General features: G+C 41.3%; 1 protein-coding gene across 3 annotated transcripts in view; it reads left to right on the forward strand.

The window, feature by feature from the left end:
• The window catches only part of PLXNB2 (plexin B2), a 251,221-nt gene that overhangs the window by 75,275 nt on the left and 149,749 nt on the right, over positions 1–26,197 (forward strand). For all 3 annotated transcript variants that reach the window (XM_058022296.1, XM_058022297.1, XM_058022295.1), the window contains exon 3: positions 5,694–5,881. The gene's annotated coding sequence lies outside the window, so the exon portion shown is untranslated. The remainder of the gene's footprint in view (positions 1–5,693; positions 5,882–26,197) is intronic.

A 26,197-nucleotide genomic window follows, 5' to 3' on the forward strand; every position in this document is an offset into this window, starting at 1 on the left:
GTTCTTTGAGCCTTCATGCATGTAGATATCTTCCATTTACTTCATCAGAAGACCCCATTCTTCACTTCAGTACCCCATTTACACCTTCAAAATGTTAATGAAGTGATGTATCAACATTGTTTTGGAGTGATTTTTTTTAATGTACTTTTGAGCTTTTGCAGTTTTTTTAGCTGTTAGACCTACATGGGGTATAAATGTTTGTAAAACACACCAGGTAGTTACAGTGTGGTCAGTGGTGTCTTAATCTGACACCTGGTAGCATAAATATTTTTTACACTTGATAGATGATGCCACCAGGAAGAATTATAGCAGAGCTGCCTTAAAAAATACTCCAAGTATTTTACAGAGAATTGAATAATTACCCATATTTCCAAATGTGCTGTGTAGTAGAAAGAAAGACTTTTACAGTAGAGCTGCTTGTGGTTTGTTTTTGTTTTCCCTGATTCTCACACACTTAATTGAACAGACCTTTCTCATCAAACTGTATCTCGTAGAGCTTACACTGTAGGACATAGGGTGGCAGAATTTACAATGATAGCATGCTGAGCAAAATGTGTTTCTTCTGTTCCTGGTAAAAATATGCCTAACACTATGGGTCCCTATGTGTAACTTTAAATAAGGTATTGAAGTACATCCCTCCCTCCCTTTTTCCCCCAGGAAAGCATTCTCCAAACAGCTCCCATTTTGTACCTTCTGGCTTTCAGCAAGGCATTAGCATTCCAGAAAGAGTTTCACCAGCCCCTAGGTTTGAACAGTGGGCAGGACAGGCAGAAGGAAAAGCTACCAAACACTTTCCCTCTTAGGCTTGGGGCTTGAATTGTAACCAGGGGCTTTTGGGAGTGTATTGAAGAGCACTGCTTTCCTTGCCTGCTCTTTCCCTATTCCCTTGTTTTCTGATACCAGTATGACCAAATATCCGTATTTTTTATAACCAAGCGCAATGAAAAAATATTTGGAATATTTCTTATCTCTGAATGTCTTAGCACAGGAGAAAAAACACACTTCTGCCTTAAACAGGGCAAGAAGTTATGCAGACCTCCCCACCTCAGAAATTCTCCCAGGGGAAGGAATGCCACATAAAATTGGGAAGTTATCATTTTCTCAAATAAGGGTGAAATACCAGGGCCTTCTTTGGGTACTTTTCACTGTTTTATAGTCCAGTCATCTCTGTGCCCACCCTGACCCCCCACACTCCCTCAAGGTATTCAAATGGAAAAGCTTTCTTTCCAAGGTATTTGCACAAAGCAGGCATTGGGCAGCAGAGGAGATTTCTCCCCAAAGCATGTGGGTGTGCTGTGACCCTTCCCCAGGGCTGAGCTGACCTGCTGAGGGAGGATTCTTGCCCCACACCCCGGGCAGTCACAGTCCTTTGGGTGGAGGCTGTCATTGCACATTCTGGGTCGTGTGCCTGAGAGCACCTAGGCATATTTGTTTGACTCTCTGCCAGCATATATGCCAAAGAGATTATGCTTCATATTTCATCCCAGGGTGAAGAGAGCCTAAATGGGTTTATCATGGAGTTTTCATTCACTCTGTCATTTCTCCCTTCTTTATAGTTCATTGCTAGACTCCTAATTTTTCCCGACAGCAGTGCACACCCCTGCAGCTGGCCCTGCATAATGATTCCCTCCTCCTAGACTGACAAGAGTGGATGCATAAATCTGCTGCCATCAGGGTGCCTCCTTTAGCAGACACTGCCCCCTCTCCCCCCTGGAAAAAGATCTGTCCCCTCCCCAGCACTCTCATTTACCACCCACTACTGTTGCCTGCTGAGCCAAGATGCTGCCTGTGACCATTATCCTGCCTATGCTAAACATCAGGAAATGGCTCTTTTTGGACAAAAATACTTTTTTTCCCCCCTCCTAATGATAACTATTAGTGAAAATTGGAGTGCCTTTGGCAATTGTATTTGATGCAAATGTTACAACCTACAGCAATGAGCTCCTGTGAAAAGCAAGGGTGGACTGGTTGTTTGAATTAGCAGCTGGAGGGTGAGGAGGACTGTCAGGAGCAACAAATTTGACCAAATATAGATCTTTAGAAGGTCTTAAGTTAGAGATCCCCATGTTCTCTGAGGCCCTGTATTAACTCAAAATGATTGCTTTGAACAATTGAGTAAGGGCAATAATGTCAGATCCAGGGCTTCTCAGCTGCTGAACTCATCAAGCACATTGACAGTTTATAAATCAGACAGGACTTATGGACCCTTTACAAATTATTGTTTTAAAATCTCTTCCTTAGCCCTCCATCCTTAGCTATAGCAGTGGAATATTGTAGCTGGCTAAAAATCAATGTAAGACTAGTTTAAAAGGCAGCAATTTCTGTTCCTGTTCTGAAAAGCAGGCATGAGGTGAATGTGCACTGTATGGCAAGAGCTTCATCATTCTTTACCAGCAGTGAAGGTATAGGTAAAGGTCGTCCCCTTTCATCTTCCAAGAGTCTAATCCACAAAATACTAGATTTCACCAATAGGTATTTGGTGTTAGCAACATGCTGATAGTCTAATATTCATAGTTGCTTTCAAAGTTAAATTATTATTTTTCTTCAGCTAATAGTATTTGGCAGTTTTCTCTGACGTTGTCCTTATAATTATTCATACTGCAGTTGTTTTGAAGAGATGGATAAACTACAATTGTTTATATACAAACAGAATCTGGCATTGGCTGCCAGGAAACAATCTCACTAATATTTGACTTGTTAGGTTGCCTCATATTTTATGTTTTGGCTCAGAGAGAGCAAGCTTAAGATTAATTGAGAAGAATTTCTTTCTTTCTGAGTGTGTTCAAAGCTAGGGTATTTTCTCCTCTGTAAATGTTGGCAATTGATTATAAAATGTCAGAGGTGTTAGCAGTGTCAGCGACCTTCATCTGTACAGCTGGAATAATAGGCAAGACTTGCTTTAGGACACCCTGCAGTTGCTGACAGGTTTTGTTGCATCTGCAGCCAACTCTGTATCATTAACGAGGGAAAAAGGGTGGATAAGGGAGTGTGGATTGTAAATGTGAGAGTGCTCACTCCACTAAATTTACTTGAAAAATGATCATTTTGTATCCAATGCCATTTTGTACTCTTCATGATTTTCTAATTAGGCCTGGAGGGCTGTGGATCCAGGCTTTGATATGAGCAGTATCGACTGTCCTCTTTCCAGAGAAGAGAACAAAGCTTCCTCACTGTGCTGCTGGATGCTAACTGATGAACTGTTTTTTCTTCCATGCCTTGGTTACTGCATATAATTAGGAATCTTACTCTTGTGACTTCATGTGCAGAACTGCATCCTTTCAGCAGACCTGCCTGCCAGCTGCCCGTCATGCACAGCTATTCCCAGGATCCTTAAATTTGACTTTGCATGTCAACTGTTCCTATTTAAACAAGGAGCTTTGAAGCAAACTACGGGCATGCTGAAGGAAAAGCTCTTCATATCTAACAACAGTCTCTTTTAGAATCTGTTTGAGTCTAAGGCTCAACTGTAAAAGTGGTTGTGGTTTGAAATAATTTTATTTGAAATAATTTTATTAGAATAGAGAAGTACCTGTGTGATTCTTGAAAAATGAAAGAAAAAATATGTATCCACTCGCTGGGTAGACCCATGTGAGTGGTTTTCTGAGGGGATTACCCCTTTCTTGTCTCAGTGCTCTCTTGCAGCAGAAGCATTGATAGAGTCTGATGGCTAGTGTGTTGCTGGGGTTGAGAGAAGGCACTTCCCCCTTGGAGAAGGGCAAGGGAGAAGACAGCCGTGACAGAAGTGTCAGAGCAACAGGAATAAGCCTGACTTAGATTTGAGGAGAAATTTCCAATCCTGTATGACATTCCTTCACATTAATGATGGAAAAAGTATTTTTATTTTTTGTTTTAATATCTTGTCTTTACGATATTTTAGAACTGGAATGCCTGTACTTCATTCCCTGAACATCTTATCTATTAAATAATGTCTCTATTCCTCTCTGCTGAGAGCAGGTACATGGAGGAACAGAAAGAGATCTTGCTGCATTGCACAAGGGGTCTTTTTGTTTAGTATTAATCAAGAAATACACATGCTTAAGAATTTTTGGGGAGAAAAAGCTCAGAGTTTATCTTCCAAGAGGCTGTTTGAGAAGTCGGCTTTTTACTGTGGAGTAAAGCTAGAAGGTTTGACACAGGGCCACGATGGAGGCAGCTGGAGGGCTGGGCTGTGGCCGTGTGAGGATCCACAGGAGATGGGGCTTGTGAGTGACCTTGTGCCTTGGCACAGGGAGCTGTGCCTGGAGAGTGATGCTGGCAGGGAGAGGTTGGGCTGGGCAAGGGATTCCACTGCTGTCACTGACAGCCGTGTGACATGAGAGATGCTTTAAAAAATAGTGTCCTGCCATCAGAATCACAGCTAGAAAATGTATTCCTGTAAAGCTGGAGTTTCTTCTACAGGAAACACCAACTTTCTTTTACCCCCAGTTCCTTCTTCAATGTTATCTAGTGGAGGACTTAGGATGCATTCTCTTAGTTTTATTACCAGGCTAGTTTAAATCCTTTCATTTTTTGTGACAAGATACTTCACTTCTGATAACTTGGAATTTAAATAACTTAGAGTTTTCATATATAAAATCAGTATAGATTTCAGCTGTTGAAAGGTTCCTTGTTGGAGAAGATGCATATAGTAGAAGTGGTGGCAAACATGAAAGAAAAGGTTGGCTGTGTTTGTGAAAAGCAGAAGACCAGTCTTCGTTCCCTTTGGAAAAATCATAGGAGAGCTTGGTTTGGAAGGGACCCCCAGAGGTCATGTAGTCCTATGGCTCAAATTGGGGCCAGCAAGATCAGCTAGCTCAGAACACATCAAGCATTTAGCAGTCAACTTTACAGAGCTCAAAACTTAAGAATATGTTCATAAATTTCTCAGGAATTCTGAAAGGAAAAAGTTTATTATAATATGTCTTCTTTGTCTTCCTCTTTCAGAAGTTTAAAAAAAATAGAGAGCTCAAGCTTTCCTACTTCTTTACTGTGCATTTCCTTTTATTTTTAGATGGAAATAAAAATTTAATCAGGCTAAACCTTACTTTCCATACTCAATTATTCCCCAGAAAGTTTAAATAAGTATAGATGTAGGCTTTTCAAGAAAATGCCCCTAGAAGCTAATTTTTGAAGCAAAGGGAAACTGGAAGGTGACATTGCTTTTGAAAATTGAGCCTTAATAAAGGGCTTCATTTAGTCATCCATCCTTGAAAATGGATGGTGAAATATGTAAGGGTTGAGAGGGAAAGGGAAAAAACAGAGTTGCAAGAGAATGATACCAGATGAATGTACAAGGTAATTTAAGTCCTTGGTTAATGCCCCTGTTAGAAATTAGTCCTGGCTGGTTTGGTCACCCAAAAACTGGCAGCTCAAAACAAAATTCTTACTATAAAGTGTTCTTGCTATAGTCTGGGCTTTAGCAGGTTTGTTATGGGCCTACTGTTATCTAGAAAAGTAGCCCCTCTGAGGGAGAGTTAGGATGCTCTGTAGATAGCTTCTAGTGCTGTGTGTCCCCAGGGTATCTTGGGAAGGCACCTTTGGTGCAGAGGAGCAGAGAGCCATGCCTGTCACTGATGGCTCTGTACTGGGTTTCCCTGCTCTGGGGCTGTGTGTGCAGCAGTGGGGCAGTGCAGGCATCCCTCGCCGTGCCTGGGCTGAGGAACGCTGTGCTGCTCCTGTGCAGAGGGAGCTGAGCGCCTCTCCTCTTGTTCCAGGTGCCAAGAGTGAGGGGAACAGCCCAAGGCTCAGCTCTGGGGCTCAGCTGGTACCCCCAGGAGCACAGCTGAACAAGAGCAAGGACTGACACCGCCCTGTCTCCTCTTGAAGTCCCAGAAGAAGTGGGTTCTTGTTTCCCAAGCTGTGGAGTGCACATAGATTTTTCATGTGAATTTTCTGTTTTCAGGTAAGCTCATTTTTTTCTTCTTTTTTAATACAATTGAGTTTGCTAAATGCAAAATCATATTCTGGTTTTCTAGACAAATTTGTTGCTATTTATCAAGGCTTTCAGACATTGCTGGAGCATTTAATAAGTGTTTATTAATACTAATGGAGATGAAACTTCTAGGAGTCAGTCTTGCAAGAGGCATTAAAAATTAGCAAAGGAAAAAAATAGCAAGAATAGCTTGGCAGAGGTTCTGTATTCATAAACCTATTTATAGATGGTATGCTGGGTAGAGGAGCAGGTTTGTGCCTCTGCCAGCAACATGCTGCAGCCTACTGCTGTGCTTGCCCTAATTTTGCACTTACATTCTGAGCCTCCCAGGGGATGCTGAGCAGCTGTGTGGCTGACCTGAATCTCCAAGGTGTGTGGGTTTGACTGTGACCCTGAGGATGATCGGAGAGATTTGGTCAACTTCTTTTCCAGGACCTGTTGTTCACATTGATTAGCCTGTGTTGGCTCGGCAAGTTTCTCAGGAACCAGCATGTAAAATCTTCTTTATTCTCAAGGGGCCAAAGAGATCTGAAGCAAGATTGATAAAGGGGTTGCACAAACATGGTTCTTGGGTTATTCTTCAGCTGCAAAATGGTTTAAATCCATTTTGGCAGCTTTCTTGGTGCTTGTGATGCTCCTGGAGGCACTGCCACTGAGAGCTCTGCTCCCAGTCTGGCACACAGCTGGAGGGGAAGGAGAGACTCTGGATCCTGTGAGCTGTCTTCCTCACAGTTACCAGTAATGATTGTGCATAGACTGAACTTTTTGGAATACAACACTCAGCCTTTCCAGCAAGAGAAACACGTGTCTCCTGCCTGGCACCAAAGAAAAAGGAAATGGTGGGAGGGGAAAACAAAATTTTGGAAGAGCCAAGTTAAGGAAACAAGTGTGTTCTAGTGTTGAATATCTGACCTCATACCATTTGGGAGGGGTTATGTTTAGGTTTTTTAGTAGTTTGTTGTTTTGGTTTGGTTTTTTTGGGGGGCTGTTGTTTGTTTGGTTTGGATGTTTCTGTGTTTTAAGTTTTATTTTCCCTTAAAAACAAATGGGGAAAGGAAGAATCAAAATACAGTTTTCCATGCATATGTGCTGCAGAATGAATAGAAGTGAAAACAGCTGAAAACAGCTGTTCTAAACCAAAAATGTGCATTCTGCCACTATACACTCATTTATGCACCTAAAATCATGATTTTTGAAAATGTAGGGAAAAGCATGAAATAACACAGAAACAGGCACTATTTAAGCTTATTTAGAAATGCACATCAGGCAAGATGAGTATCACTGAGGAACAAAGGTGGGACCTGTGGGGGATGCCAATGTAAGAAGTGGACTCACTGAAAGCAAGTAATTGCAGAGTAATTTTGCTGTGGAATTTTAAACCAATTATGTGAACAACAGAGCATATGTTCTGAAAGTAGTCAGAAGTGGTTTTTTGTGGGTATAGCTAGCATGGTTTCAGAAAGCCTCTGCCTGGCCAGGGTTAGTGCTCCCACAGCTGAGACAACATGAGTGCTTGCGTGTTTGGCTGTACATTGTTGCCTTGCTGAAAGTCAGCTTTTCTCAATCTGCCTCTCCTGTGGTAAATCTTCCAAAAATGTAAAAAGGTGTGTCTGATAATGCCTAGTGCCTCAGCTTGTTTCTATGTCTGACTGGAAAGTCTGATGTTCAAAAGGTGCTTGATCTTATATTTTGCAAATATTAAATGTTTTGATAAGCTGCATCAAACTGCATCAAATTTTACTGAAATTACTGCAAATTTCACATAACAGGACTGATTAAAGGTTCTACTTCAAGAAGCCTTCACTAATCTAGTTGTTTCTTGAGCTCTGTTCTTTTGAAAGGGAGATTTGCATCCTTTTGCTTTTTAATAAAATGAGACAAGTACTAAAAATCCACTATCAGCAGTTTGGCTTGAACACCAAGGCATGTGGCTTATTGCTGTCCAGAACATGGAGGATATTAAATGTGGATATTAATTTTCTTCTTTCCTCCATCACATAGAAAATAGAAATGCTCACATGAAAAGAGAAAACAGTTTATGGGATTCTTCAGCATTGCCTTTCATAGTATGCAATTGGGAATTTTGATGCCCAGTGGATATGAAGAGTTTCTTAATGTTACATGTATGTAAATAAGTATAAATCATGTTGATTGGGTGTTTTTTGGTTGCTTTTTTTTTCCCCTTTTACAACCGTTAAAGCACCTACATGGTAGAGCACTTGACAAGTGAAACAAAAACTCTGAGATCTCTGCTGAACTTTCTTTTGTTTCTAGGAGGTCTCAACAAACCTCCTTAATCTTTGAAGTTTTCTCTTTAAATAGGTGGCCAGTGTAAGCATTTCTGCAAATTCATTTCATGTGAAGATTTTGTCTCTGAAGTTGTTCAAGTAAGCATAGCTGCAAATCTGATTCACTTGTGTGGCGCTGAACTTCGCATGTAAATCATGCTTCTAGTAAGTCAGCATTGTGCTAGGAGGTGCTAATGGCTGCCATCAATCAGGGCTGGAAAAAGTTGTTCTCCTCTTCTCCCCCAGACGAAATGAGACAGCAATTAAATGCCCTTTTGTTGCGTGATAGCTGAGACAATGGAAATCAATGTCCAAAGCACAAAGCAGAATGGCAAGTCTTAAGTATAAGCTAAGCCATGTGTCCCAAGGGATTGGCATGTTGATTTGCTTACAGCTGAGAGGGTACATGAAAGGAATAACCGGGGAGTGTAGGCAGCAGGAGCAGCAGTAATGCTCCTTGGACCGAAGCCAGAAGGGAATATTTGCTGGGAGACTTCTCACTGGGGCTGTGCTGCCACGATTTTGCCTCCATGCAACCTAAGCTCAGCTCACAGTACACATTTGATCTGTAATCGGCCCTGGTATAAGACCATCATCAGAAAATGTGATACCATGTTTATTTGTGGTATGTTTTCACACTCAAAAATGGGCAGATCTCACACTGATCTGGTGAGAAGCCTCCTAAAGTAAACTTCACCTTTCAGCTTTTTTGAAAGTGCTTCAGCTGGAAAGATGAGCTTACACTCGACCAGTGCAGTTATTGCAAGGGTTTAGATCCCTGGAACAGGATTTGCTGCCTCCTGAGAATAATATTCCCATCCCTCTAAATACCATCACTTTGTTCCCAAGTGCTTGATAGGTGCAAAACTTAATCTTGCCTGTCTCCTAAATAAAGTTGCATCGTAAGGAATCCAAGTTTGCTCATCCATTTCTTGTAGATGCAAACAATGCCTCAAGACTCTTAAACCACAACATACTCTTTAATTTTGTCCAGAGGACATGAAATCACTTAGGTGGCTGAACGTGTTTTGCCTGTCTTCTTCCCTGCAGACCTGCTCCAAAGCTCATTGTGTCAATGGGACACTTCCTTTTGACTCCAGCTCACAATTCTGCCTTGGCTTTATCGCCTCGCTGAAAGGGCCTTGAGTTACACAGCACTGCTTTGTCTCTAATCTGTGTGGGGTTTTTGTTTTTGTTGGGGGTGGTTTTTTTTCTGCTTTTGTGCAAAATTGTAAATGCATTGAGAACAACAAGCCATTGCATTTACTAATGGCAGAGCACACTGCTGTCATGCAGCTCATATGCTGTTGGCAGAGACTGTAGCTATATGATGCTTTGCAGCAGCTGGGCTCAACTGAGAGAAAGCTTTTGCAAGTTTAAGGCTTGGAAGAAATGTTACAATTTTTTGTTTTGTCGAGGTTTTTGTGTGTCTGAAAAGTATTACACACAGATGACCTGAATCACCTGAAATAATACTAGAATTTGATCAAAAGAAAGTTTATCTGCTTGGAGAGCTCTGTATTGATTTTTTTTCTGTGGGGTGCTGTAGCTGTTGCAGCTCTTTTGAGGGCTTGAACAAAAGAAAACAAAACTACCTGTATTAAGAGGTCCACAAAAATCAACAGGCATTAGCAATGGACTCATACAAGACCTGACAGTTGGTGTTCCTTGTCCTTATTGCTCAGTGGTAAGATGCCGTCTTTTCCTTATGTACTCATCAGGGAGACACTTCTCAAACTCATGTTCTACTGCCTTCACTCCTTGGCAGTATTGACAGTTCCTGCGAGTGACACACTTCACAATCCCTCTGCCCTCGTATCAATTCAGGTATCCACCTTTGACATTGACTCTGGTTCTAGCCATGACTTGCACCTCATTTCTACATTGGGTTCTCTATTGAAGTAAAACAGAGACTCAAGGTACCAGGAGAGACTCTATTTGGGGACAGTAATCCACTGCCACATTATATACAGTTTTAAATTTAATTACTATGTCTGTAATTTTGAATAATCACAATTAGGCTTTTTAAAGCATCTCCTTCTATATTGCAAGCCTTCAGCAGTTCAATAAAGCAGAGCCATTGACTTGTATTTGATGTGTCCATTACCTCCTGCAAATGCTTTGGAATACAATGGAGTAGCATGCAGACTTCAGAGCTGTCATGACAGGTATTAAGAATGTGTCAAATCCCAGTGATGACTGATAACATATCTGTCATTTGTGATGGGATTATTAGGAAGTAGAAAGCCACTAGGAGAAAGATACTCTAGAAAAGAAAGGGGCGGGGGGGGAGGGAAGAACAAAAAGAGAGAGGATTTACTGTTCTTCAGAGCTGCCTGGTTTAATTAAACCTTGTCTAGTCCATAAACAAATCTATTAACTTTCTGTATGGTTTGGCAGTTTATGCACTTCAGTGCTGCTGCAGTAATTCCATGGAATTTATGTTTCTCTTTGATGGATAGTTGCACTACATAGGTATTGTGGCTATGAAGATTCTTGACCCACCTGTACATGGAAACAGCTGTTGCAAGAGTAATTTTTTGTCTCCTAATCAAAAGTTTAACAGAGTACCATGGAAAAAAAAGAATTCAGCAGGTATATAAAATATTTTCTGCATGAAAAATTATGTAGAACCAAGAAAAGAGAACAGTCTGCCAGTGCCATTTGATTTGTGTCTTTGGTTAGCAAAAGAAGGATTGCTTTTATTTTTTTTTTTAAAGCCTGAATGTGTGTCTTCTGTGAGTGTAGAAAGAAGGCTGAGCTTCATCTCACTCACAAAACTGGGCTCTGCTGAATGAGTCCAGTGTGCCCAGTACAGACATTTTCAGGTGTTTCAGGCTGAGCCATAAACACATCCAAGACCTACAAGCAGTTAAATATTAAGACAAATAATTGTCTTAATATTTAACCATCTTCTCCATCTGCCTTCTGGTGTTCAGGCAATGGCAGAATGGTCTGAGTTTCTTGCTGTTAGGATCCTTTTGGTGCAGAAGTATCCCCAGGAGCAGCTAAACAGTGTCGTTATCTGATATGGCCCCTACACCCACAGAGATCAGTTTTGAGGGGCATATTAGATGTCAGGAGAGGGGGAGACTTGAAGCTCGGTGGACTGAGTCAACCATTCCTTGCTGTCATATGCTCCCTGAAATCCCCTTACAGCAGGGATTCAGCAGCCTTTGCACAGAGACTCCTCACAGTGACCACATTGTCCCTTTATCCTTTCTGCTGATTTATCTTTAACTTTGTATGAAAACAGACCTGGTCTTATCTCTGCCCTTTCCACAAGCCTAGCCACGGTGTTCCTCAGCTCTTTCAGAGTCCCGGCCCATCGAGGAAGCAAAGGTAGTGGAGGTCGGTGCAGTGCCCAAGTGGGCGTTGGTACCCCTGGATTGTTGCTGGAGGGCAGCTGCTCTGTTGGGTGTTCAGCCACAAGGCCCTGGTGGCCACCCATACTGGATGCTTGGAGAGAAGAGCTGCTCTCAAGGTGAGCAAAGGACAGTCTCAGGTTTGGGAAGCAGAGATGGAGAGCAGAGACAAAGCTGTGAAGACAAAGCTGTAGCTGTTGTGTCACAAAGTGAACAATATTTGATTATGTTTGAGTGATCATTGCTATGTGAGAGGCATACAATGACCTAGCCCAAAGCCAAACACTCTCAGGTGGTTTTGGACCCCATTCCTCACAGTCACCACCAGCAAATCAGCTCACCTACACTGCCCATGTCTGCCTGGTGTCACACAGCACAGCAGGCCAAGCCCACCCTGCTCCAGACGAGCCCACTGCTCTCCCCAGTGGTGCTTGCTCCCTTCTTGGGTGAATTGGCTCCCCACAGCACTGCCAGGCTGGGTGGGCAGCCAGCCTCCTGTCCCTTCTGAGCTGTAGCAGTGGCTGTGTGGGTGCTGAGGCAGTGTGGGCTGGAGCTGCAGGGTGGGCAGGGATGGTCCCACCACGTGCCCTGTGTGCCCCTGGGGAGGAGCAGGGTGCCCTGTGTGCCCCTAGGAGGAGCAAGGTGCCCTGTGTGCCACTGGGGAGGAGCAGGGTGCCCTGTGTGCCCCTGGGGAGGAGCAGGCACTGGGGGCAGCAGGGTGCCCTGTGTGCGCCCTGGGAAGAACAGGGTGCCCTGTGTGCCCCTGGGAGGAGCAGGGTGCCCTGTGTGCCCCTGGGGAGGAGCAGGCACTGGGGCTGTTGCAGCACACCCATGGGCTCACACCCTTGCTTACCTCATGGAAACTCACTCTCCTGCCCAGGCCCTCAGGAAAGACCTTTTACTTTCCCCGTCTCTAAATGCACATTCACCCCATCCCAGAGGCTGGCTGAGCAAAGATTGAAGTGCAACCTGAAGCAAGGACAGCTTTTAAATGTGATGTATTGCAGCTTAATTAATTTCCCAAGATCGAAGGCAGTTCTCTCAAGGTCCTCATGGCAAGGATCCCAAAACAGTGCTTGGGGAACCCAAAGCTGGTTTAGCTTAAGGGATGTTAAAGGAGCCTGATTTTTTTTTTTTTTTCTCCAGAAGCTGAACTCAGCATTTCTTCACAGTACCTTGAACTGTATATCCAGAAACCATTAATCATACTATAAAATCTTGGCTTCAACTTTCTCCTTTAATATGTGGGTGATTACCATACCGTTTGCTAACGTGTCTAGCTGGCTGGCAGCACCTCTGTTTGTACTGCTTAAAGTTGGTTTTGAGAGAGGAAGGACTGTGGAGGATGTTGCTGCAGTGGAGAGCCTTCCTCCACCAGTCTTAGGTTTGATTTTGGCCCCAGGTAGGTGCCACACAGATGTTGCTGTATATTGGTGATGGGTGGTCCATGGTGCCTAACTTTCCTCTTCAGCAGCAGCCCCTTAGCGAGGACACTGATATAAAATAGAGACTGCTGGCAACATTCACTGTCTTACTTCTTTCCTTTCTTTTACCCCACAGTGCTCTCATTGTCTTTTATATGCTCCCATATTTGATAGATTTACATTCTGAATGGATTTTCTGTCCCAAGAAAGGACTACATTAAAGTGCAGATGAGCTTGGAATACTCCCTGAAGAAAGCTATTTCTTCCCTGTAGTTCCTCTCTCTTCCCCAGTTCACTAGATTTTGTCAGTTTAAGAGAAGAAATGGAAAAAACTTATCCAGGAGCTATTGAACAAGTTGAGTTGAGACTCAGTTTTTTTGGTTTTTTCATTTTGCTGTAAATGAAGTGTCCTTAGATAACTCAGAAAAGAGTTTGAGGGAGTCACCGCTGAAGATCATTGAACTTTCAATAAAATTCCTTTGAGTGTCCAAGATCAACAGTGCCCTGCACAGTCTCAGTGTGCTCAGTTTTAGCTACAGCTCAGTTCTGGATTTATTTTTTTATTTGGTGGTTGGATCAGAACCATGCTTTGAAAACCAAACCAAACCATGACTACTATCCAATTTAAATACAAAGAATATGTTTAACCTGAAAAGAAAAAGCAACTTCGCGAAGAAACACCTTGTAACTCTAACTCTTGAGTTCACTGAAAATTTGAATAAAAACTGATTTCCATGTTTGTTTGGACAAAGCAAAACTTTTCAAAAAATTAAAGATATCACCAGCGCTTGGTAGTTGCTGTTTGGGGGAGGGGATCTGGAAAGCAAAATATTGCAAAATTACTTTTTGCTGATCATAAACAAGCCTAATAGGAGATCTCTGTTTTGAAAATGTGCAACTGCTGACGTGAGGATGTTGGAATATTTTTAGTGCTGATAAAGAAAAGAAACATTCATTGGAGTTTTGCTAATCTTGAACAAAAACACATGTTAAGCTGTGGTTGCTGTGCTCTGAATGGTAGCATTACAGTCTGTATCATGAAGATTTCTTTCACCTGTGAGTTTCCACAATTGTTTCCACCTCTAAGAGTTTTATACTGTATTTAGAGGTGAGGGAACAAGAGAGAGAAAGACAGGTTTGGTTATAAGGAAAATGGTGTACTACACAAGGGTCTTTGATAAGACTTTAAAGGTTGTGTTTGCAAGCCAAAATGTTGCAACTAAGCTTAGGTAAAGCTAAAAAGATTGTATTCATTTCAATTGGTTGGTGCACATACCGTTCTGCCAATCCCATCTCAGCCCATCTGTACTTTCCAGGCCCCTGGGAGCTCCCTGGTTAGCTGGTAAATGATGGAAGGTGGCTCAGAGAGCAGTTCTGCCAGATCCCTCAGTGGATCCCATCCAGCCCCACAGAGCTGTGTGTGTGAGTGGTGTAGCAGGTCACTGCCCAATCCTCCTGGATTACAGAGGCTTCATCCTGCTCCCACCCCTGCCTCTGAGCTCAGGGGACTGGGTACCCAAGGAGCAGCTGGTCTTACTGTTAAAGACTGTAGCAAAGATGACATTAGGTACCTCAGCCTTTTCCTCATCCTTCATCCCTATGTTCCCCTCCACTTCCAACAAAAGATGGAGATTGTCCTTAGCCCTTCTTTTGTCATTCATGGATTTATGGAAACATTTTTTTATTGTTGTAGAACAGTCATATAAAATATTTTTAATGTGCTACCTGACAGCATCTCTGTAGTATACAAATTTATTTTCCTCTGACCTCTTACACATCAATTGTATTGAGAAAACATTAATTAAATGAGAACAATGTATTTATTGTGACTTGAAGTTGCTTTTATCATGTTTGCTGTTGTTCAGGTTCCCAAAAAGGAATGAAAGAGCCTGCTTAAAGATGCTCTCCAAGCACCCTGTTTAATGGTGCCTCTTTGTTCATAATTGCCAAAAAGTATCAGCAAACTATAGAGAAAAAAATCCCTTCTTTTTAATTGTAGACCCTTGAGTCTTGATGCAAAATGGTTTGTATTAATTCAGTGCCTAGTTTAGTTTAGGTTAGTTTTAGCCTCGGTGATGGGCCACCAGTGTGTTATGTGCCTTTATAAATGGACTATGCATCCCTCAGTAATACCTTGAAAAAACAGTATTTTGGGGTTTGTTTTGAAGCAGCATCCAGGTTCTCAGATCAATCAGTGTACCCCTTGTAAATCTTGTAATTTAAGTTCCTCATGGACTAACAGGCTTGAGGTGGCGTTCTCAGACTGATCACACTCCTCTCCATCCTGTACCTTATGTTAGCATTTCTACTTTGCATGTAGCCAGGGGCTGGTAAGGAGAAGGGAGTGAGAGAATTTCACACATCACTAAGAGCAGCACAAATGCTGTAGAAAGCTTTAAAATGGAAGGAGAATATTTAGAAGAGTGACAGAGGGATTGGTTACAGCTGGACAGGAGAGCAAATAAAAGCAATCTGCCTTTCTGCATGACATATATTCGATTAGTCTGGCACATCAGAAAACAACAATTCATAACAGAAAGGCAGGAATGGTAAGAAGCCAGGAAGAGGATGGATAAAAATCTAGCAGAGCACTTCAGAACAGGGACATTTCTGCTTTGTAGAGCTTGACCTAGTGTAACTTTCTGGAAACTGTATAACACAAAACTATTTTTTGAGTTTAGAACAGAACAGAGAATTGATTATGTCATGGCATGTAGCATGCCATAACAGAAGCAGGGCTTCTGAGGAGACAGAATTGGTTTTGTTAAGCCAAATTGCATCATTAGGGAAGTAAGAAGCAGCAGGGCTCCAAGCCTTTTCAGAAGGACTTGACTCTCTGGACCCTGCATTCAAAATCTTATCCTTGGTCTCCAACTTTTTCATCTGCCTCATGATCTTTAGATGATGGCTGAATGCTTAAAAGGTATTTTGTGGCTTAAAACTTATTTTTTACCCTGCAGTTATCTGTAAGGTCTGCCATAGAGTCAGCCATCTGTATGGTTACTTATATTAGTGCGTGTTATATATCTGGCACACAAAAAAAATGTTTATTCTCTTCCTTCTGGTGTGAAAGCCATTCTCAGTCAATAAGCTGTCAAGCTACCCTTTTGTCATCACTGCCTGGCTGTGTTCTTTCACATCAAGTCTCCTGAATCTTGACAGTCTAATGTGTTAAATTCTTTGACAAGAATGTTCCAGTTTGGGAGCTGAGAGCTTTGCTTGTTTTTCTTCATGAATGGAATGAAATGCTTCTTCGTGAAAATACAAGTACAGTAGAAACTGAAGAATCCAGGCTTTCTTCATAATCAGCAGAGGAAAAATGATCATTTCGGAGTGTTATCCACTGCAATCCTTGAGCTCTTCACCTTGGAGAATAGTAACTGCATTCTCCAAGTGCCTGGTTTTCTCAGCTGATAAATAGAGGTTGGTTGGCTCGCTGTGAGAGCTATTTCCAATGCTGTTGCTGTGGCATATTAGGAAAGATGTGGTCCAGCATTTTGGTTTCAGCAATGAAACAGCTGAGCAAGGACCTGTGTCTCTTCTCCCATGTTTCTATTTACAAATAAATAGGTACCAAAAACTATTTAGCTTGTGCCTCTAGTTCACATGGCAAAGTTGATCCGTGAGGTCCTTTCTCCTCTCCCTACCCTGTTTGTTTTTTTCTTCTTGGAGGCAAGCTTGGCTATAAAAAGATTGCTCTAAAGTTTGAATATTCAAACTGAAGCTGATTTTAGTGAAGTACTTCAAAAATAAGCTGTTCATATCCCTTGCCTTAGAACTCTTGCACAGTAGTGCCAGGAAAGCTTTATCAACACATGTAGTAAGCAGATTATTCTTCTCTAACATTAGCCTTTTCCCTGCTATGCTTGGGGAGTTCAGTCCAAATGGACGTTTTGAGACTATCTCATATTTCACTTTTTTTTTATACTCACAATAAAGCAGAAAATGGGATGCCTTATTTAAGATCAAAATTATTTTGACTTCTGCCTTCCACAAATTGTATTTAGGGCTGGTGGTGGCCTTCTGAAGAGTTGTTTATCCTCAAGATGGTCTCAAGCTTTGCACAAAAGGCAAGGATGGAAAATGTTTAGGACAGTAACAATTTCTGTACCTGTAATATGTTAAGAAGGATTTTTTCCTCCAATATCAGTGCAGTTTTCCACCTATGTTTAGTCTCACACAGCAGTGCATACTGTTTTTATATGAAAACACATGGTATCTTGCAGCAGGCAGTAGGGAGAAGTGTGCGTTGGGCTAAAGCTCTGTGTCCACTCCATGAACAGCTGAGCTGCTGGAGGACACTGGTGTGGGCAGGCAGAGCTGGCCAGGCAGGACAGCTGAGCCATAGCTGTCCTCCTGTGGCAGGTCTGCTCCCATCCAAGGTGATGTCAGCTCCACTGGATAACTCTAATCAACTCCTGTGCCCAAGGAGAATTACAGTAACAGGAGATACTTCCTTTGATAGAGCAAATAAATCATCTTGTGGAAAAGGGCACAGGATTGTAGTGGGCTTCCTCTGTGGGCTGTGCCGGGCCAGCGTGGCAAGTGTTGGGGGGCAGTGGTAATACTGTACTACTCCAGCTACCCCTCAAAGAAAGAACTTGTCCAAAGCCCCACTTACATCTGAATTTCAATCCTCTAATCAGGCTGGTGCTTTTGATTTAATTCCTGCCAGCCTCGTCTGGTCTTTGTTGTGTTGATTTAATGGTCTTGATGACAGTGTCAGTCACTTGTGCACTGTATTTTCTTTTCAAAATGTATTTTCTTTTATTAGCTTGTGAATTTTCACACGGTAAATTGATGTGCTTGGATCTATATTGTTTATGATTTAATTTTATTAATTTTCTTTCCTCACTAAATATTCTTAGCCTTTTCAGTTGTGCTTCAGATGGAAGCTTTCCAAAGATGCATTGCATGTGTTTTATTTTAATTCATTATGCATCAAGTAGTGATTTATAAAAATAAAATATATATATATATACACACATACACATATATATAAAAAAAGCTAATATCTTTATGTATTTAGTACCAAAATGTACTTTTGGAAATAGATGGGCCTATAATACATTATTTAAAGGTCTCTGACTCATGATTGCAGGCATATTTTTTGATACAGGGTAATAGCAGAAAAAGTAAGCTTTGATCTGTGGCTTTTCACTTCTGAAAGGAAACAGTTTCCTGGACCATTTGCATACCTTCCTTCTCTCAGGCTCCTGCTGGATGCTGGATGAAGTGGGGCGTGTTGTCCTCTCTGCCCAAGTGCATCCTTGTGCAGCAGCTGGTGTGGGGCAGGCTCTGGCTCTGCCCCAGGGACCAGCAGGGCTGGTGGGTGGGTGCCTGTCCAGCCTTCTCCTTGAGAGTCTCATTTAGCAGCTGGCTGGAGCGAGCGGAAAAGTCCTTCCAAAAACTCTCACTGATTCACTTGCAAAATTGTATTTTGCACTTCAGCAGAGCAAAAGGAGATCTATATTCCTGTATTTCAGACCAATCTGACTTGCTCATCCTTCTTTATCAGATGGTGCAGCTTTCCCTACGCTGGTGCTCCAAGCCAGCGGGCTTGTTTTCCTGGAGGCACAGGACAGTGATTCTGAACTTGCTCAGTGCTTGCTACTCTTGAAATGCTGCTGCTCTTTGATCTTCTTTCCCCAGGCTTGGCAAACAGCCCTGCCATTGGTGGAGGATCACTGTGAGGTGTCCTTCAAAGCTATAAACCTGGCTAATTTGTTGGAAGGGAGGCTTCTGAGCACTGGCCAGTGTTTCACCTTTCCTGTCTTGCTACCCAGTGAGCCTTTTATGGCCCTTCAATGGCTTCCTTGCCTTTTTAAAGTGTGTTTAGGCAGGCAGCAAAACAAAACAGAGCAAGATGCAATGGCTGGAGGTGTTTTGTTTGTTTTAAAAAAAAGAGAGAGAGAGAGAGAGGCAAATACTTCTTTAGTTCAGCCTACAACAATGTAATTGTTTTTTTCTCTCTCAAAACATATCTACATTTATATGGTAGGAAGATACCACTTTATTTTAATGCCCTGCCCTACCTCAAAATCCAATTCTGTTTTGTCATTGTACCAAGTTACCTTTTGCCCATAGTTTCCAAACACCACCCAGGCATTTAAAACCAGAAATGATCACAGTATAGAAACAACAAAGTGTCTTGCTGAATTCATTTGCATGTGTTATCCGTGAGAAGGTATCTCCAAATGCTACACGTTGTAGTTGCTTGTCTAGGTGGTTCTATTTTAATCCTCTCCTGCAAGAGGGAAGTTCCATGATCGTGGCCAACCATAAAGTTCTCTCTTCTTTATGCATGGACTTCTTCCAGTTTAAACCACGCATACGTGGTGTCTAACTCCCTTTGAAGATGATGGAAAAGATTTTTGCTCTTGTAAATACTCATTATATGGCCTAAGTACACATTGTGCTGGCTCACAGATAAGTTTGCAACAGTTAAGATTCCTGCAGCTTTTTGAAACTTGGCTTTGGCTATGTTTCTGTTGTAAATAAAAGACTACATTCAGTATTTCAAATATGTGTCCTCTGGACCCTGACACCGCACGAGATCATGTCTTCTGATATTAATATATGGATTCCAGCATGACTAGTGCTTCCAAAGTTTTTGTTTCTCTTGAATTCCTCAACGTGAGGTTTACCATTGCTGTCTCTTCTGCCCCTAATCCCATGGAAAAATTTCAGCTTGGTCTTGGAAGGTAAAAATACCTGCAGATGACTCCAAATTGGCAATAAGGAGGAAAAGTTTTATGTAAAACAAAACAAAACAGCCTAATAAATCCCATGCTAGACACTGAGATTTTACTCTGGCAAAATCCTCTTGTCATTACAGGCCATTGTTTTGAATAAAAATTAGTAAAAATATGATGGGGGACAGTATAGATATGGCTGCCAACTGATTCCCATGCTGCTCATTCTACACACTGCTGTATTTTCACGTATTCTTTGTTTTATCTCCCTAAGACAGTAGTTTGTAATTCAGACAGTCAAGAGGCAGTTTATTTGAGGACCACAGTATTAAAAATACTGCTTCTTTTTTGGCAAACTAGAAACATCCTTCTGTGTTTTTAAGAAAGATGGGCTGGATATTTTTAGATGCTCACTAATTCAGTTCAGCTGTCGTTGTTTTGTTCACTTGGATATGGAAAATGAGAGCAAAGGAGAATATATAGAATTACATGAAAAGCAATTCTTTATAGAGCTGCAGACCACCTTGTTTATTTCTTCTCCGTATATCAAGAATTCAGTCATTTACTGTGTCTTTTAATTTGTAATTCAAAATATGTATTTTTGTATTGGACAGTCCAATTCAGTTTTATCAAAGTAGTCATCTAAGGGTAGTATTCTCTTGTATCTTGAGTGTCAGTTTATCTTTGATGTGTTTATTTGTTTACTTACACAGCAAAAGGTAAGGAAGCTTATGAAAAGAAAAAGAATAATAAAAAAAAGAATGGTAGCAAGGCTCATGTAAAATATTGCTGTAGAAACTCCCCTGAGGGATTGTACCCCAAATCCTGAAGCAACTGCACACTACCAGAAGTAAAAGCACATTATGATGAGCTGATGGATGGGTTTCCATGTACAGGAAGAGAAAATGTGGATTGGTGGTAGACAGGCTGGGGCTACTTTTCATTGTCACCCAGAGGCAGCTGCTCAGTTTGCTTCATCCAGTAAGGAGTAGAGGCAGAAGGAGACAGGATACTGGCCTTGTGCACAGTTATAAAAGGATGGAATATGGTGCAGGAGGAGAAAAGAGAAAAATGGAAGTCAGGGAAGCAAACAAAAGGCAGAAGGATAAAAAAATCTCTTGAGTTAGTGTGAAGCTACTGAAAATCTTTAGGCCTCTAAGGATAAGTGGATACAATTCTTCCTGAGCTTGTTCTTTCTTTCTGGTGGTGCTCAGCATTTCACATCATATATCTTTCCTTGTTACAAGTGAGTGAGAGAAGTTACTTGCCTTGTGAGAGAAGTCTTTTTTTCTCCAGTCCAAGAGAAGGCTGATTACTCAAGGAAACGTTCTTAAAACCCTAGTAAATCTTTGGAACCCAACAGATAGTCTCAATATATTTAATGTTTTAAGCAATGTATTTAATGTTTTAAGCTTTCCTTTAAGATGACATATTTCTACTTCTCCTTTAACATTAACAAGAGAGATACTTTTTTGCATCTGTTAGCAGTCAGCAGCTTAACAATGACATTCAAAAATTGTACCAAAAATTTGGAGGTTGCGTGCTTATGGGCACCTTGAGATTCTTAGCAGGTCAGGATTATTTTAATTGATGTAATAAGGTAAACTTACTGTACAAACAAGAGAGGCTGTTTTCAGGTTGAGGTGCATCTGTTTGCCAGTAGTAAAACCAAAATTGCACCATGTTATGCAGCCATCCCTAGAAGATTCGAGTTGATAAGGTTGTGCAATACAATTGTTCAGAATGGCATGCTCTTGCCTTCTACTTCCATAAACCTGCTGCTTCCCTCTGAGCATCCGGAGCAGCTGGAAAACTTAGGGCACAGACTGGGCACTTGTCTCTTTGTGGGTTACATATATTAGGTACAAAGGAACCTGGGCTAAATATGTTCATGGGTTTACAGTGCGTTCAGGATGTCTCAGATGGAGAAGGAAGTTAGGAGGATCAAAATGCTTTCCTTAAAATTTGGTGCCTGAGCTGACTTTTGAAGCTACAGGAGTAAGTGCTTTTCTGCATGATCAGTTTAGGCTGTGGCAGCACAGTTGTGGATGATAAATACAACTGGCATAACCTGCTGGTTGTGCTTCTGGGGTGTTGATTTTGAATGCAGTTCTGTCTGTCAGGGGGAATGTGTGGGTGAAGCTTCCTGTGGGTGGCTGCAACTCTGAACATTTGCTCCATAGCTCCAAAATTGGAGCATAGCTGAGAGGCAGGAGGACTTCTAGGCATCTGTGGGATCCTGCCTGCTTCTAAAATGTATTTCTAAGGCTGTTAATGCACATAAATCATGTAGCCTGTCAGGGACATCTGGCTTTGTTTTAAACTTGCTAGGTATGATATAATGTTGGTGTGGAGTCAACAATCTCTCTGGGGTATTGGAGTGGAGAGGACTCTCAAGCCTTGAGCAGGACAGCCCTTGCTGGGGAAATGAAACCTACTTCAATGCCAAATTAATATGTTTTGGATCAACTGCATAGATGTAAAAAAAAAAGTAAATCTATGCATATAGGAGGCAGCTGGCTGGTCAGAAAGGAGCACTGCAGCCAGGGACAAGCAGGGTCAGTGGGGTCTCTGTGTGAACCATTCCCCAGACCAAGCCTCAGATCAGGGACAATCCTGGCTGCCCTTGGCTCCTCTCCAGTGTCAGAGAACAAGGAGGGAGAGATGGGGAGAGGAGCCCAGCTGTGACTGGGAGCAGAGGAGCAGCCTGCATGGACACCATCTAGTGTCAGGGACCACCTCCAGCTGGGATGGGACTGTGTGGTTTTCTGGGCTGCTTGACTCCTCCTTGCAACCTCCTCCTGCAGGATGTTGTTACTCTGGCTGCTTTCTGCATCCCAGTCCTACTCCCTCCAAACTCTTATCTCTTTTTTATTTTCCTCTCTCTGATCATGGCCTAACTCTCCCCCACCCCAGGGCTTAAGGCGTTTGCTGCCCTCGTGTAATGTTTGCTCTCCTTGTTCTTCAGTCCCCTTCTCTCCCGTTAAGTAACCACACCTGGGAGGATGTAAACACAGCCTTACACCAGGTTTTAAATGCAGTGATCAGCCTAGTGTTAATAATTTGCTGTGGCCCTTGTTGGCTTCAGAACTGCATCAATTGAAGTGGGAGGCTGGGTCTGTTGGGTAGGTTTATTTTGAAGCTGGTTATATTTAAACTAGATGAAAGGGCAAGACGTGGTTAAAAACAACTTTTAGTCACTGGCTCAAAAAAGATTTAAAAAGTATATACACAGGAATAATTTGAAAGGAATAATTTGAAAGGTGTCTCAGGTAATATTAAGATGTATATATCTGCTAACTGCCTGGGCAAATTAGAGAATTAATTGAAAGGGAATGTTAGCTCATTAGCTGAGCAAGCTAATGTCAAAAAAACCTGAAGCTTTCTTTTAAGACTTACAGTGATTTCTTCCCCCAGAATAACATGCTAATGAAATGATGCTTTGGAAGGCAGCCTTGGAATGCAGACAAGTGTTCTGATAAATTATCAGCTTCCAAGCTTCCATATATTTTTAACTGCATTTTGAGGTTAAATTTTAAATGTTCTTGTGATCCCATTAATCCTGGGGCTGAGAATTTGATGTTGGTGTAAACCTGAAAGTCAAATGATTGTTCCAAATTTATTTGGATTTAAAACAGTAGTCTGAATTCATGTCCAACTCATATTGAATGCATACCATGAAAGTTAGCTCTTTTTAATAATTATTTGGGCTCTGCTGGGAAATAGAATCCTCTAAAACACAGTGCTGCAATTCAGTGTCCTAAACCTGCTCTCAGGTGTCCTAATTCTAAGCTGTAGTTTGTCATCCAAGGATTGATAGAAACTTCCTGCAATTGCTGATGCAAAAAGTAAGAACAAATTATTTCTAGCAGTACTTGAAAGAGAAATATGTAATGATAGACTTCAAAGCCAGCCTTGTGACATCTTTTTATTTTTTGTTTTGTAAAATGATATTGTAAGTATTTCTGAAAGTAGAAATAGTATTAAATATATTTCAGAATTAACGTACTGTGGTTTGATCATCACAGGTCGACTATAAATGTGCAGCTTACTTTAGCTATAAACCACAGGCTATGTAAGTGTTTTGGAATAAAATATTTATGCATTTAACGTTCAGCAGTGTTGCTAATTTAGAATAGTCATTGGAAAACGATGTTCTCTTTATTGCATATTATTAAAACATAAGTGCTGCCATTTGACTTTATAAACACTAATAAAAAAATGGTGGGTGTAAATTATTTCTTACTGTTTTTAAAGAAATACACCAAAATACCTGTCAGTCTTTTCTAGTATGTGCAGCCCTGTGTGCAAATTCATTTTCATTTAAAGGGAGATTACCCTGAAATTAAACGTCTGACTCTGAAAGGGGTAACTCAGGAGGGGAAAAGAAAGCCTTATATTGCTTCTTCACAAGACTTCAAAGACTAAGAAAGTGTGTTGAGGAGGTGGGGGAGGGTATTTCCTGGGTTTAGTTTTGGTTTTTGGGAATTTGGAAAAGCAAAGATTTGAAAAAGAGAAGGTAAAAAAATAATCTTTTGTCCAAGGTTAATAAGCTAGGTTTTTGTTAGTCAGCTATGTATTTGAACAGTACCTGCATATTGCATATTTTTTAAATGAAATGCATAGTATCTTTATTTGAGTATCCCTTGAGAGAGGACACCTTTTCACTTTTCAAAAATATTGTGATTTTATGCAGCATCTCAATGCATTCCTTATGCCATTTGAGTGTCTTATTAATGCCCTTGGGGAATGGGGAGCTTTGTCCCTAAAACTCACTAACTGTGAGCTCTCAGTATCTATCTTCTCTGTTTTTCGCAGTTGCTGTGCATCTCAGTTCTACCAGGGGATTTGTGGCTAGTTTTTGCCTATGCAAACCCACGATTCTCCTCTCTGCTGCTCTACTAACAATACTGAATGGCTGAGAGAATATTTTCCTGTCAACTCCTTTGCTGATCAGTGAGGGAGATGCCGTGTTTCTTACAAGAGAGGAGATACAAAATCTGATGAGTCCTTTCCAAAGAGAATTTAATTTAATGTCTGAAAGTTTCTTGACCAGATATTATTGGCTTGATGGATGACAGTCCCTCTACTGCACAGAGGGGTAAGCTGCCTTCATTATTTATAGACATTCATTAAAGTAAGCAGAAAAATCTTGTTGATCTTTCAGATTCACCTTTGAGGAATTAGAAGAGTCTATTGTACTAGATCAGAGTCCACAAATATTTAGATGTTTTTTATGAGTATGTATTATCAAAATATGGTAACATTGTAAGATAGAATATTCTTGCCTAGATTAACAGCCTTTATCAAAGTATACTTTCTTCATCAAGATATGATTTTTTTTTCTTTAATTTTATGGATGACAAAGAAAATATTTAGCTACCAAGGCACATAGGTTAGTCAGGAGTAAATATTCCAGTTAAATAATTTTATACCTAAAGTCCTCACTATCTCACCGGCTGAAGAGCTGTAAATTGCTTTATCCAGATTAGAGTGACCCTTGCCAATTTTGGGTGGAACCAAAAGCATATGCTCACAAACTCCACGCTTATTATTTGTGGGGCAGTCCATCTGTGAGAGTTGAGAGGTGGGAAACAAGCAAAAGTATTTTGTCTTCCACCTTTCTGCCTGCATACAACACGCCAGGGAAAAAATAGAAATGTTTTGCCTGCAAGAGAAATGAGCCTCACTTTCTTGGAGTAATGTCTAATAGCTAGATTTGTAGATGCCAACTCTAGAAGAACCCTTTCCAGTAAAATATAGAGGGAGTGGGGTGGGTGAGTGTTAGAAGAGAGACTGCCAGAAGACTGAAGCAAATTTTGTAGAATGCCAAGGCACGTGTCTTCTGTCCTAGTCCCTTCGGAATTTCTTAGCAAGATCCCTCATATTTTGTGGAAGCTGGAAATAAACTGATAGGTAAACAATCCTCTAAATAGATAATCTTGTTCTGTTGGTGTGTAATGTAGCTACAGCATAGCAGGTGTGACTGGGAAGGAAAGGGAGTGGGAAGTGTAGGCATTAATTAATCAAGTTAAGTCTGTCCTTTCTGACTGAAATTATCTCCCATATATTTTTTTCATTCCCATGTACTGATGTGGGGTTTTCTAAGTTGATGTTCATATGCATCTCATCATTTTGCTATTCAAGTGCCTCTTGTTGAAAATCTTCTTCACTCCCCTTCTGCCTGTTTTCTGTCTTTATGCTCTTGTCTTTGAAATCACATATCCTGCCAGATAGCATGTTGTTATAAACCAGCCACATTGTCCTCATTCTTCTCAGAGAGGAGATATTAAAATGCTCCAGCCAGGGATGCTCTCTTTTATTTTCCTGTAGCGGGAAATTACAACTCCTGCAGATGCAGGTTGACTCAAGGGCAAGGACATGAGGGCACCAGGTCAAAACAACAGTACCAGCTATGCTTGTTCACATCTCTTCAAACACTGGGTGAAACATGTGGCCCCTCAGTGCTCTTGAGTCTCCTGGGAGGAGCCTTGCATCACATTAATTGATCCCC

Source organism: Melospiza georgiana, chromosome 4, assembly GCF_028018845.1.
Source record: "Melospiza georgiana isolate bMelGeo1 chromosome 4, bMelGeo1.pri, whole genome shotgun sequence".
Classification (NCBI taxonomy): Eukaryota; Metazoa; Chordata; class Aves; order Passeriformes; family Passerellidae; genus Melospiza; species Melospiza georgiana.